At 40.3% G+C, this 19197-nt stretch overlaps 1 protein-coding gene and 1 long non-coding RNA gene across 7 annotated transcripts in view; one reads left to right on the plus strand and one right to left on the minus strand.

The window, feature by feature from the left end:
• enox2 (ecto-NOX disulfide-thiol exchanger 2) overlaps positions 1–19197 on the minus strand; it is a 257527-nt gene that overhangs the window by 93722 nt on the left and 144608 nt on the right. The window contains exon 1 of one of the 6 annotated variants that reach the window (XM_061834679.1): positions 991–1131. The exons of the other annotated variants lie outside the window; for them this stretch is intronic. The gene's annotated coding sequence lies outside the window, so the exon portion shown is untranslated. Of the gene's footprint in view, positions 1–990; positions 1132–19197 lie in introns of those variants that run through there. 6 annotated transcript variants of the gene reach the window in all.
• LOC133508519 (uncharacterized) lies at positions 217–5788 on the plus strand. Its single transcript, XR_009797078.1, has 3 exons — positions 217–402; positions 507–780; positions 5595–5788. It is a non-coding gene; the product is annotated as an uncharacterized LOC133508519 (long non-coding RNA).

Raw genomic sequence — 19197 nt, forward strand, 5'->3', positions numbered from 1 at the left:
CCACGGAGACACGGGGAGACCATGCAAACTCCACACAGGGAGAGCCGGGACTGAACCAGGGTCCACAGAACTGTGAGGTCAATGCTTTACAGCTGCTCCACCTGTTGTCTACCTCCATGTGCCCTGCGATTGGCTGCCAACCAGTTCAGGTTGTACCAATGACGTGAAACAAAAACTGGACTGCGCACAGGCCCCTTTCACGTGGTCAACTCCCAGTTAGGGCAACATCTTCCTTTGGCTACTATTTCACGTGAACGTTGATGTCTTTTGACATTTTTACAATTGTAGATTGTGAAACATAATAACATCGAATTTAATTGGAATACGTTAGGTTTAGCTATTTTATTGCGCTGTTGGCCGTCAAAGGCGTGCAAGCGGTCACAAATAAGTAACTTTTCACCGGTAAGAGTGTTTTAGCTTAACCTTCATAATTCATTATTATATATTGATCGCATCATTTTCCATAACAATGTGTGTATGTTTATCATACTTTTTGTCCTGACCAGAAGTCAGAGACTGTTGACCATGGCGGAACCAATGATGGATGCAGTGTGCGCATTCCAGTGTTTATTTTACGTCATTGGGGTGTACCCTGTCTCCTGCCCGATGACAGCTGGAATTGGCTCCACCACTCCCGTGACCCTTGTGAGGATAAGCGGGTCAGAAACTGGATGGATTGTTCGCCAGCTACTTTCACTTTTACTTTTTGCAGTGAGATTTGTGCTGACACAACCACAAGTTCTTCAGCAATGAATCATCATTAAATCAACAACAAATCAGGTCAGAACTGCACTGGTCAGATCTTCACGTGACTTGGTCATATTGAACATATCTGTACATATACAAATCCAATTCCAATGAAGTTGTGATATTGTGTTAACAAATCAAAACAGAATACAATGACTTACAAATCATGTTCTACCTATATATAATTGAATACGCAAAAAAGAAGATTAAATGTTCAAACTAATAATATACTCATTAACTTACAATTTTATGGCTGCATCACGTTCCGAAAAAGGTGGGACAGGTGTCATATAAGACTGAGAAAGTTGAGAAATCCTCATTAAAGACCTGTATGGAACGTCCCACGAGTGAACAGGCTAATTGGGAACAGGTGGGTGCCACGACTGAGTAGTAAAGGAGCCTTCCTGAATTGCTCAATCATTCAAAAGCAAAGATGAGGCGAGGTTCACCTCTCTGCGAACAAGTGAGTGAGAAAATAGTCAAACAGTTCAAAGACAATGTTTCTGAAAGTACAATTGTAAGGAATTTAGGGATTTCATCACACATGGTCCATAATAGTATCAATATGTTCAGAGAATGTGGAGAAAGCACTGCATGTAAGCGGGAAGGCTGAAAATCAACATGGAATGCCCGTGACCCTCAGGTGGCACTGCATCAAAACCCAAGGTCAATGTGGAAAGGATATCAACACATGACCACAATGTCAGTAGATACAGTTCGGTGCAACATCTGTGAGTACAACTTAAAATTTTACGAAATAAAAAAAAAGCCATTTATCAACAACACCCAAAATTGCCGCCTGTGTGGAGTTTGCATGTTCTCCCCGTCCCTGCGTGGGACTTCTCCAGCCACTCCAGTTTCCTCCCACATCCCAAAAACATGCAACATTAATTGGACACTCTCAATTGCCCCTAGGTGTGATTGTGAGTTCGGCTGTTTGTCTCTATGAGCCCTGCGATTGGCTGGCGACCAGTTTAGGGTGTACCACGCCTCCTGCCCGTTGACAGCTGGAATAGGTCCAGCACTCCCCGCGGCCCTTGTGAGGATAAGCGGCTAAGAAAATGGATGGATGGATATATATATATATTCAAAGGAGAGCGTGCGGGTGGAGCAGATGGACTAAAGAATAGACTAAAAAATAGCGACTTTTAACACTCTCTGAGACAGAGACTGCGAAGTGACAATTAAAGCATGTAATATACTTGCAAAAGGTGGCCCCGTAGCTCAGTGGTTAGAGCACTGGTTTGGTAAACCAGGGGTTGTGGCTTCATATCCCACTGGGGCCTCCGCTCCCTGAGAAGGATTGTGTCAGGAAGGGCATCCGGTGTAAAAGTCATGCCAAACATATATGTGCGTTCATCTGAGATGACACGCTGTGGCGACCCCGAAAGGGACAAGCTGAAAGAAGCTTACTTTGCTATCCTTGCAAAAGTGTGGAATTTTGATTCACGCACTGAAAAAAGTGTCACATGAGGGAACATTTTAGTCGGAGTCTCAAACCCTGACAAACATAACTTCCAAAATGAGTAGAAACTGTAACTAGTACTTAAAATGCAAGCACAGTTGCATAAGTAGCCATATTGCTCCTTTGAAACCAGGAGCTGATTGGCTGGCTGACATCCATCCCCCCGGAGCTGCTTTTGGTACTAATTGGCCACAAACAACCCTGGTTCAAACACAAACCTTAAGGTTTTATGTCCCCCGATATTGCTAACTGAAAACTTGCAAGTAGCTTCCTCCTGACTTCAACTTAGACCAACATACAAAAAAAGATAATCGATAATTTCTTCGACTTGGCTCACTTACTTCGGGTTTGCCTTGGTGGGTCACATATAAAATATAAAGGCCTACAGTTCAATTTAATCTCACTATGGGTTAGTACAAATATGCTGCTGCTCCCAGACCGACTTCCATATGAGGTAGATAACATTATGTGGCCCAGTGTCGTGCTGACTTCAACTTGATCCCGTTGTCCTGACAAAACTCCTGCACGGGCCGGGGGCCGGAACTGGCACATCTGCCTTAGGGTTTATTATTATGGCCTTGGAACAGAGGCACTTATGTTGGTGCCAGTGTTGTGAAGGAGGAATATCCGTTGCTGGACAAGAGCATGACTCTTTGGCTTCTTATCAGACTCAAGAGAGGTGGCAGACAGGAAGTGATAGTGTGATAGAGGGAGGGGGGAGAGGGGGGGAACACAATGGGAGATAAGACTGAAAAAGAAAAAATAGAGGAAAAGCGGAGCTGTGACCCAGCCGTATTGATGCTAACAAAGGGACTGCAAACAATGTGACGCCTTTGTCATAAATAAACAGGCCGCGTCTGTTGGGAAAATAAAACATTTGTCAACGTGCCTGCTGACTGCAGTCAAGCTGCTTGATAAGACTTTCTGCAAGGTGCGGGAGAAAAGTGTGAAAAATAGTCGACTTACTTGCACAATTTTAGGATTTTTTTTAAGGTGGGTAAAAAAGTCTAAATGACATTTTTAGATAACGTCTATTGATTTGACCCCCTCCCCCCAAAAAAAAGAATACTATTTTGTTTGCTTAGAAAAAATAGCTGATAAGCTATGGTGGAAAACCTGCAGTATTTTGGATTCGGCCATTGGAATGATGTTTAGATTGAACTTGTCGTAAGAACTAGTGTAAATACCATTAATCAATTTTAGAGACCCAAAAAATATTAACTAAAATACATTCGAGAACTATAGCTATACATAGACAAAAAATATGAAAAATAAATTACTAATGACATGCATAAATGAACATTTAAGATAATTTTGACCCTTCTTCAAGACTTTTGTGGAGAAAGGCAAAGAGGGAGGAGGAAAGCTTATTGTTAAACGCGAAAAATCCCTCTTGTGTCGACTTGCTGATCTCTTTCATCTCTTTCACAGTTTCCTTGATTTTTTTTCTTTGAAACATTGTTAACGTGGAATTCCTGTCGAGCTTGGAAAGAGCAGCCAGGTGAACTCCATCCACCGGTTTGGTACTTTGCTACAAGTACTTTCTTGAATTCTATCATGTTTCTCGCCTTATTTAAGTGCCACCACTTGGAATTTATTTACCCTAGAGAAGCACACCAAATCGTTTGACCATCGTCGTTGCAATGTCAATGCGCACAACAGCCACATTTGCAGTGCCTTACTTCAAAGTGGCGAAATGTTTTTTTGTTTTTTTTTAGAACCAATTTTTTTTTCCAGCGCGGTTGTGTGTAGTTTGATAGATGCCAAACAATTGTTCAAATGAGATGTCAAACATGCTTGCTTTGAGCTGTTTATCATTCCTGGGTGCACTTTACTGTAAAAATGTCTGTTACCTTCATGCAGTTAATAAGTAAGCAAAAAGTCACACACGTGCTAATGAAAACTTTCACCAATGTTACTGTAATTACAAGCCTTTGACAACACAAATGGTTTTGTAGACATCTTTTTGTAATAAGTAACACTGACGACACGGGAAACAATTGCACTCCAGCATATGATGTAACAGTTTACACCAGGGGTCTGAAAGCTTTGGTGCATGTTCTGAGGGGGCGGCAACACGAAATTTTGGGTCCCGCATAAGACGGCAAGTACATGGGGGCTGACGCGATGCCCCCTCAACATGAAAAATGTTCTATTCTCGAGTGCCGTAGCGGTGACGTCAGAAAGGAGAGGGACATGTGAGTGCTATTTTAGCAGACTTGTAACGTAATAGGCAAGGGAGGAATGGAGGAGGCACAATTATTGCGGTGTCCCACTATCCCAAACTAAAAATGATATACAGAGACATCCAAGCAGGAGGCTTTCAAACTCGATTTGAAAACTCACTGCTCAGCCTGAAATACACCACAAAGCCATCCCTTCAGCAGGGAAATCCTGTCGACTTCCTCACATGCTTCCTGCTACGTACAGAGACCACATCAGCACTTTCAAACGTGGGCACTGTCCACATGGTGCTTGTGTGACAGCTCCCGCCCACAATCCACGCGGCGCTGTGGACGCTGCCTCACCGACAATACCAAAGACCCGCGCATTACAGATGTCAACAATGTCAGGACTAGTTGCTAAAAACTTGGGTGAAGATCGAAAAGAATTTCAGAGACCAAGCAGAAAAGTGCAGGCAATTGAATATTTTCTGTCCAAGTATGGTAAAGAAGCTCAAAGTTGTTAACATGTTGAAAATCACAAGGTATCATGGGGAGCTGGATGTATTGACGTATATTGGAAATGTTTCTATATCATCATCTGTATCATCATTTAACTTTTAAAGCTGATAATTGCACATGTGAAGAAATTTTCAAATTGGCACTTCATGTCACAAAGGTTGCCATACCCTGGTGTTCAAAAATGTCATTTTGAAGGGCCAGACTTACATTGCCTAGAAAAAGTATTGGCCTTGTCCTAATTCTTTTTTTTTTTTTTTGCATATCTAACACACACAAAGGTTTCAAATCTTCAAATCAATTTTAATATCACACAGAGAACCCAAGGAAATACAAAATGCAACAATTCAATGTATTAAGCCACAGAAAGAAAAAAAATCTTTCAGACCCTCTGTGAAAAAGTAAGTGCCCTCTGAACCAAATAATGGGTTGTGGCACAATTGGCAGTAAAAATTGAAATCATGCATTTGTGATAATGCACATCGCTCCAGAGGAATTTTGTCCCACTCTTCTTTGGAGAATTGTTTCAACTCCGCCATAAAGGAGGCTTTTCTAGTTTTGCAACTACTGATTTAAAGTCACACCACATCATTGGAATTGGATTTAAATCTGGATTTTGACTTGGCTACACCAAAACCTCATTTATTTATTTATTTAGTTATTTTTTGCCATTCAGAGGTGGACTTGTTGGTGTGTTTCAGATCATTGTCGTGCTGCGTGATACAAGAGCGGTTGGGTTCGAGGGTACTAACTGATGGCGGACATTTTCCTTGAAGATTTTTTGGTACACACTGGAAACCACTGGAAAAAAAACCCAACAACAACAATGAATTACATTATGAAAACCTTTGGATGAACACGCAGGGTGAGGCCTACTCAAGAAACACACAGAGTCAGAAACACAAGGGATGGTTTGTGTGGGTACTCATTGGAAATGTGTTATCGAGTCGGAGTTTAGCGACAAAAAAAGCTGATTAAAAAAAATCCACTGCTGTGTATCTTTCATTTCTATTTTTACTGTTGTGAGTTGGCCAACTTCCAGTCAGTGTTTGTGAAGTTATTCGTTAGCCTGTCTGTCCGTCCGTCCGTCCAGCCATCCATCCATCCATCCATCCACCACTCTCTCTGTCTGTCTCTATTTTATCTCTATACATCTCATTCAATCCATTTTCTGACAAAGCACCGGTGTTGTGTGAATCAGATTTCAGCCCATGTAGGAGAGCTATTTTGTAGGATTAAGATTAAGCAAGCGTCAGAGGAGAAATGCCACCAACATTTGGGATTTGCTTGCTGCCAAACATACGTGGCGCCTAAATATGTCACCTTGAAGAGGCTCATAGAGTCTCAGACTTCTCAGTGCCTCCATTCAAAAGTTAATATACCAGAACTGACGAGACGATAGTCTGTTATATTTTTAACGTGAACCCACTCCAACGCTATTATCACTGCTTTATGAGAAAATGTTCGAAAAATGAGAACCACAAGAGTGGGGAGCAACAAGAAAAATTATTACCTTTCGACTTTAAAGTATGAAATGACCCAATAAAAGCAAACGGGATTGTCTTTTATATGTTTAAAAACAGCAATCACTAATCCCACATCTTCTTCATTTAGCAAGCAGGAGAAACTCTTAATTTTTTTATGTGCAAATTATGTATTTATAATACTCTAGTAGAGAGTGTGTAAATGTGCAAGAGTCACAACAGTGAATTTGAAATATGTTTAATGGTGGCGAAGCCTTGAGTAAATAAGGGAGGTGGGAGTATGATCTCTCTCTCTCTCTCTCTCTCTCTCTCTCTCTTTCTCACACACAAACACACACAAACAACAGACAGACGTGAGCGAAGTGAGTCCCAGTAGACCGGCGCAGTCCACACAGGAGAAGTGTGCTAATCAGGCAATTGCATCGTTACAAGTCGGCGGAGCAAAATAAATGTGCAAAAACAATTTACGTGCTGAACACAAACACTTTCATCAAGGAATGCATGACAATATGTACAGATTTCATTTTGGCTTTCCTTTACTGTTCAGCCAACCAGGTATCAATAAAGTGTGCCATTGGTTTTCTTTGAACATGCATGTCTCAGTGATGTAATTGACCCCTCCGTAGAAATTGCGTCATCCGCGTCGCTGACCAATCAGAGGCCAGAGATCTGCATAAACCACGCCCCTTGTTGGCGTCCGCCGTTACCTCAGACAAAGTGGCATGGTCCAGTATAGCTTTTGTTAGCGTTTTATCACGTTATTTGGGTTCCTTAACAACAGGTTAAGAGGTGTAGTCACGGACTTTGTAATACTGACGACAGGTATCCTGATAGGCTAGTTGGTGGAGTTCAATTCTTACCCTTTCCAAAACCGAAGACCCAGTACGAAAAATGTCTTTGATGGATCAAACTTTGTGGAAGACGGCATGATCAACTGAATCCATCTAAAATCAACCGGAACAGATATGTTTGCACGAAAGTAAGCCCTATATTTGATTTTCAATACATGTCTCATATAAATGAATTAGCAGTTCTTCACTTGCATAACATAGCTACGTGTGAATGATTGACACACTTGATCTGTGTTGAGCGATACTTTGCGGGGACCTGACTGCACAAACGTGTCTCTTTGTTGGCGGCTAGCGAGCTAAGCTAAACCGGACTAGCGAGTCCTAAAAGCCTTCGACGTGCACCAAGACACCAAGATTGAAGGAAGGATGTTTGAGGACACTAAAGTAATGATTGTCGTACTCGGTTGGGACTTACGTAGGTTTGGCACTAATTCAAAAATAATTATTGAGGGGAGCGCGTGACGTTACGCAAAGAAAACGAGAGAAACAACTCGTAAATCAAGCCTCTCCTTCTTTTCCTTCATACGGCAGTTCACAAACGGCTATACAGATACACATACAGATTCTGCACACAAGTGTGGTATGTAACACGAAAATAGTAAACGGTCAATGACGAATTCGTCTTTGGGTTATAATATATTATATTATCTGGCTTCTCGGTCTTCCTCTGACTCTGGAAAGATCTCGCGCTAATATCGATGGTTTCTCCGTCGATATGCATGGAAATACCATTGAAATACCCCTCGCTGAAATACTTGAAGCCCTGCTGTCTGCTCTTCAACGATATTTCACTATTTGGTAAGAATGCGAGTGAAAAATCAGCTGGTAAATCGGACAATTTCGCTCTTGTCTTTTCTTCCTGCGACGCCATTTTTGCTAATTGTTTGTCTGAGGTTAGCAAGCGTGGGGTGACGTAACTTCAGGAGGCCTGGTTAAGTGCCCTGTACGGAGGGGTCAATTCAGTGGAGTTATAGAAAGACTAAACGAGCACCAGCTGTACTACAGTAGATTACCAGATATGCTCTAATTCCCCAAAGTACATTCTTCTCTACTAAGACGCCTTGCCTTGACGTATTGCCTTACCTCAAAGATTCACATTTATTTCTTTATAATACCAGTGCTTCCACCAACACCATACCGGAGCCCCTTTTATATTGCCTGTAAAAACATCTAGGGCTGGGGAGGCGGTTTGGCCACCACAATAGATTGAACAACTCAGGTGACGAAAGTCAAGTCAACTTTGATTAATTGATTGCATCATTCAATTTTTTTTTCCACTTCAGTTGCCACCTTGTTGTGTGCACTTTTCCCTTCAAACAAGCATGCTCAGTCACCCCCTGATCTAAGTTACAAAGGGTCCAACACTGAACTGAAACGTGGGCCCCAAGAAGCAGACAGCACTATCAAACTGAGCAATCTTAGAAGGTTTTATCAAATAAATGGAGTGCCAACATAAACATGTAAGAATCAGAAGAGAACAGAAACTGAGGACATAAGGCCAACACAGCTACTGTATGTACATGTGAATAACTATGAATAGAAAGAAGTGGTGAAACCAAAATCACAACTCCAGAATGCACCCTACACAAAGTGTGAAATATGAAACACCACAAATGGCAAACATATGTACTTGAACTTTTGAACAAAACAGCAAGTACACTGGCAAAAAGCCTATAGTATTCAGACTCCCTTAGATTTTTCACTCTTGTGACCCTTGTGAGGATAAGTGTCTTAGAAAAATCACGGATGTTATACTGCAGGTTCTTGCTAAAATCATTTAAGTTCTTCCTCAAACTTGTACACAATGTGCACACAGCACACCAAACTGACAGAAAAAAAAAGAATTGTTGAAATGTGTCATGATTTATAAAAATTAAAAAAAAAATAAATAAATAAATATAGTAAGTTTCTTGCGGCTTGTCCCGTTAGGGGTCACCACAGCGTGACATCTAAGACGAATGCTCATATTTGTTTGGCTTAGTTTTTACGCCGGATGCCCTTCCTAGTATATATATACTTATAGCTATTAACTAACTAATAACTATTCAAACCCTTTGCTGAGCATTAAGTGCAAGAACCCTTTTGGGCGAATACATCCATGATTTTTTTGGGGAATGATGCAACAAGTTTTTCACACATCTGATCTGGGGATTCTCTCCAGTTCTATCAGGTTGGATGTTGAATGGTGGTGGACAGCCATTTTCAGGTTCTCCAGTGATGCTCATTTGGGTTTAATTCAGGGCTCAGGCTGGGCCATTCAAGAACAGTCAACGAGTAGTTCTGAAGCCACTCCATCATTTTAGCTGTTTGCTTAGGGTCATTGTCTTGTTGTCTTCTATATTTTTTTTTCCCCGCAACATGTATAGAAATTGAAAGTCTTCAAATAGACATCTGACCTCAATAAAACGCTTCAGACACTCTGTAGTTGAGTAAACGAAAACTTTTAGAGTAAACACAGTGCTATGGTGGGTTTTTCTCCATGTTGTCAATAATTACCTTGATTATGGTTACTTAAGTGCACATTAAAATCTCTAACGTAAAAATTTCAAAGCTTTTTGTCAAATATTCACGCAGGTTTGGCGCAGTCCAACTGCTGTTTGCACAGTATTACCGTGTCTAATAAGAATGGGAATAGGAGTTCCCAAAAAATAATTGCTAAGTTTCCTCAGAGCATTGCTTGATCCCACAGCAGCAGGAGTTTTGAGCAAGACACTGTTTTTGCACTAATGGAAAAAGGAAACTCAATCGTTATGTTAAACTTTCATATCTATAGAGACTTCAAACTTCAATACCGGAGCAGGCCTGATACGGTAGTGAATTTAAATAAACATGAATCTTAATAAAATGAGACGTGCGTCCGTGCTATATTAATCAACTCTAGCTCATCTATTATGCATTAGCCTGCAACTTGACTTATCATAAGCAATTTGTACCAGTACCCCGCCGTGCAACTACACTGGTTGGGATGATTGATTTCCATCAAAACAGGAAAATGTACTTGTACATAGTGTAAAATGGAGGAGATATTATCAAGGGCCATTTGAGGCTGTATTTCATTAAGTTTGGTTTAACAAAGGTGATTCTTCTTCTTCTTTTCCTTTCGGCTTGTCCCGTTAGGGGTCGCCACAGCGTGTCATCTTTTTCCATCTTCGCCTATCTTCTGCATCTTCCTCTCTAACCCCAACTGCCCTCATGTCTTCCCTCATCACATCCATAAACCTTCTCTTTGGTCTTCCTCTCGCTCTTTTACCTGGCAGCTCCATCCTCAGCACCCTTCCACCAATATACTCACTCTCTCGCCTCTGAACATGTCCAAACCAAGTCTGCTCTCTCGAATCCTGTGATTAACCTCTATCATTACAAGACTCCTGTCAAAATATCAATTATAATACAACATTTGCAACAAATAGTACAACTTAATGTCCAATCCATTTTATGTGCGTGAAAGTTGTTACAACCTTATGGGATACCAGTAAATTAAATGGCTCTTGAAAAATTGCCGCAATAATCCACATACCTTGTTTTGACACATTTTCTGTGCTAAATATAATTTTACATTACTGTTAACATCATAAAAAAAATTCTCGACCTCATCATGCCTGCATTTTTCTGCTTAGCTGCAGTTTGGAGTTCTCTATTAAGTATGCCCTTCTGGGACCGTCTTACTGTAGCGTTATTAGCTGGCTTTTTAGACTGTCATCAATGACGTCAATAATTGGCTCCGCAAAATACATCGTGTGTAGTATATTATATATAACACACGCGCACACACACACACTTATCCATCCATCCATTATTTCATCCGAGTGCCAGAGCCTATCCCAGCTATCTTCGGGCTGGAGGCGGGGTGCACCCTGAACTGGTTGCCAGTCAACGGCAGGGTACATAAAAACAACGAACCATTCACTCTGACAATCACACCTAAGAGCAATTTAGAGTGTCCAATTAATGTTGCATGTTTTTGTGATGTGGAAGGAACCTGGAGTGGCTAGAGAAAACCCACACAGGTACGGAGAGAACATGCAAACTCCTTCATAGGTCCACTTCTTTGTTTTCACCACTGGCTTCGCACATTTAAGTTTTCGTCTGTATGTTGGTATTAAGTGAATTAAGCAGTGATCAGACGAGCCTAGAGCTGGACATGGGATACCATAGTATGCACAACATAGATTGCTTTTTTGCCTGATCGGATAGTCAATGTGCTGATTGTACTTAGGAAGTTCGTAAATGAGATTAGCTTTGTTAAAGACCCCATCGATAATGAGGAGTGAATCTGGGTGCTTTTTCAAAGATACTTTACTTGTTCAGTGAGCATTAGCAGTGTGGGATTTGTTTTAACGAGGTATGGAGATATCCACAAGTATGAATGCAGCAAACTCGTACAGCAAGTATATGACTTACAGTTAATAAACAGCGACTCCAAGGCTGGGCTGCAGTGTGAGTGGAACTCCGTGACGTCGGTACACCATTTTTTTGCTATTGTTTTGTTTTACCATACCAAACCATAACATCATTGTTTTGTTTTGGCTGATAACTCCACGACACTGCCTACCCAGTGTAGTTGGAAGCCAGGAAGCATTACGACGCCATCGGGGATGCGTTCACAAAGCCGTATCTCCGTGAAGCACAGGGCGGCTCATGGTCATTTAGTTATGGATATTTGTACAGTGAAACCCGAGCAGTGCAATTTGTTTTGTTACACAACAAAAACACATTTTCTGTTTCTTACTGGATAGAGTGGAGAAAAGGAGACATGAATAAATCTCAAGAAACCCTTCTAGAAGTCATCCTGATGTTTTTTTTCACTACCCCTGAACCAAAATGTCATGACTGTTTCTGACAACTTATAGCAAACACAAAGGATTAAGTCTGAGAGCATCGTATGCCAGCAGAACGTTAGATACCGAATATGACAAGAATTCCACATTTGCGGATCAAATAATGCAGCTAATCCTTAACAGTGCAGCAATGTCGACTGAGGGGGGGAAACAGAACAGCTGTGCGATAATAATTGATCCCACGTGTGACGCTGTCAATGCAGCCAAGAAAATCGAATTTCTAGGACAGTTTTCAGCAAAGCACCAAAGATGAAGGATTGCACTAAACTGCGTTGCATGGCATCCGGGGATCAGTCCTGGTAAATTACATTTACAAAAAAACTGTAGAAGAACTGGATATTTTAAAGTATACCATTTAATGTTTGGTTTCATGAAGATAGTGAACATTTTCAAATGACACCTCTCAAAAAGTTAGGGGTATTTGTTTTGGGGTTAAATTTCAAGGATGAATATAAAATGACCTATTATGCAAGGTGAACTTGTTTTGATCGTCTACAAACTTTAAGTACACACATCTAACCGTTCAACTTCCTGTTCTGTAACAAGAAGTGAAAAGGCAGAATTTACAATGTCTTCCTTCCATGGAAATGTCTAAGGATGTCCACTTCTTTAGCTTTTTGTGACTCTTCCAGTTTCTATCTATATTGCAAGATGGTGATGAAACTCTGTGACCTAAGATCGGTGGCAACTTCCCAGTTCGGCTCGGACTGAGCCCGTTTGAAGCTTTGCAATGGCAATGCACTGTTGACCAATTGTTAAGGGTACTTTACACTCCTCCGGTCATGCGGCCAACAACTCCTGCGTAGCATCATATGAACTACGGATTGCATCACGCAGCACCTGTGCATAGCTTGCGCATAGCCTGCTGCTTAACCACGTCGAAAAAGTTGAGTATGAAGGCAAACTATGCGCAGGAGACCCGCAGTGACGTCAGCGCAAGAAGACTTTTGTCAATAGTCGTCTTGGTTACATGATGTCAAAATGTGATTGGCATATTTAAGAGGACTGTTCAAATACCAATTTGGTTGTGACAAGTTTCACACAGGGCAATGATTTGTTTTGCTTTTTTCTGATGTTGCTGCTCCGTGTGAAATGTTGCAACATATAGAAGTGAGTCTTCAAGATCCCGACTTTGGAGATCGTATCAGAAGCATATAAAAGGTGGGTGTACGTGTGAAATGTCAAAGAGGAAAGTTGTAAAAGTGGTTTAACACCAGATACTGTGTTTCTCCCACCATTTTCCTGTTTCACTGTTCTGTGTGAAAGCTAGTGATGCCGAATTGGAAGATGAAGGTGACCATGCAATTTCCTGCTTTTAGAGGTAGTATCCTACATAAAGACACATTTTGGTGATTTCCGGTAACCGTTTCTACTTTCGATGCCGTAGCAAGGTACAAAGTAACAACAGCGACTGTGGAACTGTGTCTACTTGAAAAAATGCATTTAAATAACCAGATGATACGTTTAATTATGCTACAAAATCAATCAAGAAGGTGGCATAGGTGGTATGTGGAGCCAGGAGGAATGACACACATTTGATTTTTTTTTCACAGCATGTGATTAAAACTGGCCAATCGCAAGAGACGAGCTACTCGGCTTTTTATTTTTTTCAGCAACTTTTTTTAACGTGTAATTTCATGTTGCGTTGTTCTGACCAAAAGGTACTGACACCGGATGGCGGAATGAAGGCGAATTACCAGCTTTGGAGATAATATCAGCGCTGTAACAAGCGGAACAGTGAAATGGAATCTCTGAAATGGGATTATGGAAAGTCAGATACACAGATTTAAATATATTCCTGACACTCCTGCTTTGTTTCCTCTAACTGCTAACCTGTGTTAAAGGTAGCGGGCAGAGTGCCTAATTGTTGCTATCTGACAACCAGTGTATTTTTTACACCAGGCCAGATGCTGGGTTCTTTTTAAAAGGAGTTATCATTCTGTGTCTTTTCCTTTATCACACTGTGTACAAGAGCCTGGAAGAACATTTCATCCACAGACAAAAAAAACCCAAAAAAACTCTCCATGCCTCTCCCTCTCCCTGGAGGGGCCAAGTATGAAGTATTCTAAGTGCCTGATTAATTTCTTCCTGGCTGTTCTCAGTAATAATGTCCTCCATTGTCCCTCCCTACAAGAGGATATGAAGGAGAAAGCAATATTATTACTTTAAATCCATGGATGGGAAGTTATGACAAGAACAAGAAAAGTCCAAAAGCTAAATAAAGACAACACAGAGTTTTCAAGAACTTCACTCTTATAGGATTTCTCATTTAACAAGTTGTCATTACACAGGCCAGACACTTTTGCTCTATGCAACTCACACCAATTCAATGCGTCAATTGAGGCCTCAAGGACAGTTTGACACTATCCAAGAGTTAAAGGTGTATTTTTTCTTTTGAGCTCTCTCAACTCTGAAAAAAGGGGAAAAACTTTTTCTTTTTTCGTGACCTATCATCTCTGCATAGCAGTCACAGTGACAAACGAATACTGTATCGTGTCTTTGATGGTCGCAGCTACAAACCTCCCAAGGCAAACTGTTAAGTCAGTTCGTCTCGCAACACACCACAGTTCAGTCACTTAACACTCTGAAAGTGGACAATATTAGGATTATTATTAATTATATTACATTATATGATTTATTAATAATATATTATTATTAATAATAGGAAGGAAGTGTTTAATTACTTAAGGGAGGTGTTTATTTATCTTGATTGGATGGTGGCCCTAGCACAAAGGAGTTCATTACAGCAGAGTTCCCCAACCTTTTTTTGCATCGTGGACTGCTTTCACATAAAGACATACAGTATTTTCACTGACTAGTGTCGACCCAAATACAAATAAATGGTTAAATTAAAAATTATTAATTTCAAATGTTTAAATTTATATTAAAAATTACAGTGAATATAGTTGGTATAAGTGGTCGGTTTCTTGCGCTTGCTTCTTTTCAATGAGCTGATCCCATTTTGTGGTCATCTTTATTTCCTTCCAAAAAACTCCAAAGCCTTGATTTTCAATGCCAAAGCAGTTTTAATGGCTGCAGTGTCTGTTTTACTAGCATGTTGTGACATATTACGCAGAGGAGTTTACAAATATAAGTACGAGAGCAATAAACCCAAACCTGCAGTAGGACTGCCGATATTATCGCTGAAATAGCTTTCTTGTAGCTTGTAGGCTATTGTTCTGTATCATTATTTAGTCCATTCACCTTCTCGAAACGTTCCAAAAAAACTTAAAAAAAGTCAAATCATTTTTGCAATTTTTGCTCAGTTGTGGGGTTGCATTTTTCTCAATATGACCAAGATGAACCTTTTGACAAAACCACAGGCAGATGGATTGAATTATTTTCAGAATCCCATGAGCAATCAAATATATGTGTGTATGTTCAGTGGCCTTGTAAAGCCCAATTAGAGTAATACTTTATTGTATTCAAGGAGAAAGAAATCTAGCTATCTTTACTCTAGGTAGAGACCAAAAGAACATGATCACAGGCAGAAGCAGCCAGACTGAGAAGAGTTTGAGAATCTTGGTCATCCAGGAGGGGCTCCGAGTCGAGCTGCTCCTCCTCTGCATTGGGAGGACCCTGATGAGGTATCGGCTCAGGCATCTGGTTGGGATGCCTCCTGGACACTTCCCTAATGAGGTGTCCTGGCACATCCCACCGGAAGGAGGCCCCGAGGACGGCCCAGGCCACGCTGGAGAGACTATGTCTCCTGCTTGGCTTGGAAACGTCTTGAGATCCCCCCAGAATAGCAGGACAAAGCGGAACGGTGGACTAGTTGTTAAGACATCTGTCTCAAATTTCTGAACTAGGAGAGGCTCCAATTCACCAACCGAAATTATTACAAGGTGTACAGACAATGGTTGGACTAATCTGTATAGCGAGAAGTGTAAATGGCGAAAAGATCTCTGCATTAAATCTTGGTCCTTAAAGTTAAGACTGCTTTATTGTTTTTGCATCTTACTATTAATAGTGGTTGACTTACTTTTACAATTGTGGAAAAGGTAAGAATGTTTGGATCCATGATTTTCATTATTTCCCATGTGAGAAAAGTGCTTGCACTCGAAAATGCAACTGTACATATTATTGAAAAAGTTCTATACTCTGTTCTCATCTGTATTATACAGTAAGAAGTTAAGTCCTTGAATTTCAACTTAGATGAAAAAAAGCAGTAATTCAGAGTTTTATTGACAAAGAGATGAGCTGTGGGCAAACTCGTTTGAAAATCACTACGGCAGTTCTCAATGAAAATGCAAAGAGACAACTCGAGATTTGGCTACCCAAATAACATCTGTTGAATCAAGTACAGCCTGAAACTAGACCAAATGGACTGGACATTTTTGAGCAGGAAGAAAACAACTCTGGCTTGAGATGAGTCAGCTAAAACACAAAGCCAGGACCAGTCTAATGGAATAAATAAGAAAGTCATGGTATTTATTATTATTATTATTATTTTTTTTAATGAAATGACAAGACAGGTTGATCCAGGATAAGAAAAGGTTTTGGTCAACGTTGTTAGTAAACTGTAGAAGATGACAGAACTCAAACCAAAATGTTTAATGATATAAACCTCTAGAAATATAAACCCAGTTTCTTTAATAACCCAGCGCTAGTCATATGATGACATTTCAAGATGATGGTTTCAATATTGTGACTGGTAGATAAGAATATTGGCAAAAATCCCTGCCTTCTCCATCTTGGGTCAGGTGTGCTCTAAAATAATAGGTTTGTAGGCAATCAATTCCTGACATCAATGGCCAATATGGAGCTGTGTCCGGCTGCCATCACAAAAATTTCATGGCTGTATTTGGTGGAATAAACTTTGTAGTTTAAAAAAAAAAAAGAGAAAAATACTTGAGGGCACACTATTTTATTACTCCGTCGGCAAAGGTTCTCTTTGCATCCGGTGTTAATGGATTATAAGTCACTAATCATTGCCGCCATCGTCCCGAATAAACAACACTTACTACCATGCTTCTTAAACGTATAGTTTACTTTGGACATTATTGCGACGTGGGGCTGAAACGGTTTGGAAACGATGGAAAAGCACGATGGTAATTGCTAAGTTTTCACATGATGTAGCTGAAAAACGGCAAAGTCATGAGTCATACACTATTTTAACATTTGATTATTTTTCAATGATCCCACCCGAGGTTGATTACCTCCAGATATGTTTAATCGAGAAATCACTTAAAGAGAATCTATCCTGATGAACTGACGTCGGACAAAAGATCTAAAAAAGCTGCAACAAAACGAAACGATCCAAAGGAATTCCAGAACAGTTGAGTAAGTGAGATAAAACAGTTTGAAAATAGTTACAAAAGCCATTGCTAAAGCTTTAGGATTCCAGGAAACTATATGGAAAGTCATTATCCTCACGTGGAGAAAAAACATGAAACAGTGAGAACCATCCCAGGAGTGGCTGGCCCACAAGGATTAGCGCAAGAGAACAGCAATGACTAATCCAGGAAGCCACAAAGGAACTCAGGACAATTTTTAAAAAACTGCAGGCCTTCTGTGCCTCGGCTAAGGTCAGTGTTTATGACACAGCAATGAGAAGGAGACTGGGAAAAAATGAAGGTTTTGGCGTGGCCTAGTCAAAGTCCAGACTCAGAATCAGCTTTAATGGCCAAGTGTGTTGAAACACTCAAGGAATTTTTCTCCGGCAGTCGGTGCTGCCCTGGTACTGACCTTATAAAGCCCGTTCATGCCTGAAAACTCTCCACTTGTGGTGAATTCAAACAATTCTGCAAGTAAGACAAGACCAAAATATCACCATAGAGATGTGAACGTTCACTGACAGTTTGAGACAACCCTTAATTTCAGTTGTTACTGCCAAGGACGGCCCAGTTATTAGGTTTGGGGCGCCATTACTTTTTCAAACAGGGTCAGGTAAATTTCAGTTATTATTTTTTTCTTAATAAATCCAATCACCAATTGAAAGCAGAGTTTTAAGTCCATTTGGGTCATATTTGTATTATATTATCATTATATTTTAATTTGCTCGAGTATTTTAAACATTAAAGAGGGGAAACTGCAAAAACATAAGAATTTGAGAAGGGGAGCATAACTTTTTCTCCACAATTTTTATTAAGACAGTCACAACTAAATTAAGTAGATTGCAGTTATATTACTTCTTTTCCATAGAGGACAAAATATCTGAGTATTGTTATATTGCATCTACATGTGCTTCTCTGCCATTTGTGTTCAAATAACCACTGCTGATCATAACCACACTTATGCTATTCTTTAGCTCGTCTATGGTGGTTTGGATTGTTTGTTATGTTAAGCTTATGAGACTTACCTGTAAAGCAAAAATATGTGGTTATTTAGAATAAACTATGTAATTATCTTTTCTTTCAATTCATTTGACAAATTTAAAGTGGAGGTTTCAAGACACAGTTTGAAGCCTCTCTTTTGGAGAATTGTTCACTATCTGCTGAAATGCTGCTCATTGTCAACCAGTTCATGGTGTGGCCCGCCTGAAGTGAGCTGGGTTAGGGTCCAGCACTCCCATGACCCTTGTGAGGATAGGCATCTTGGTAAATGGATGGATGCTGCTTTTTGTGAATTGAGTTAAGTTCATTGCCAGCATAAACCATTCATATTGGAAATTTTTCCTTGCAAGTCTAGGCCAAAAAAAAAAAAAAAAAAACCCCGACAAACCATGGCTCCTATTTTGGAAAATTTGTAAATCGGTATAATGTATATCAAGCCTCCATATATATAAATACATAATTTTTTTTGCTATTATAGTGGGGCATGGCTTTATGCTTCACTGATCAAAAATGCCAAAAGAAGATGATGTTTAGGTGTTTTTACAACAGTTCCTTTGAGGTTTTGTTTTTAGGCTGCATGCCTGGAACAAAGGCTCTCGCTCACCCACTAGCCACAGATTTGTCATTCCTGCTGCAGAGCATAAAAAAAAAAAAAAAAAAAAAAAAAAATGTTTTGTTTTAGGGGTGGAAGGATTGGTGTGCCGAAGCGTCCGTGTCAAACAAGGTTGAGTCTCTGGATCTGGTCCCCATTGGCCCATCAACGCCCAAGTTGTCGTCACCTCCCCACACTGCTGTCACCATCTTATCAGCTGCTGCCGATTACAACACAAGCATCTTATCTGCACCAGTCAATTAG

The sequence above is a fragment of the Syngnathoides biaculeatus genome, chromosome 11, assembly GCF_019802595.1.
Source record: "Syngnathoides biaculeatus isolate LvHL_M chromosome 11, ASM1980259v1, whole genome shotgun sequence".
NCBI lineage: Eukaryota > Metazoa > Chordata > Actinopteri > Syngnathiformes > Syngnathidae > Syngnathoides > Syngnathoides biaculeatus.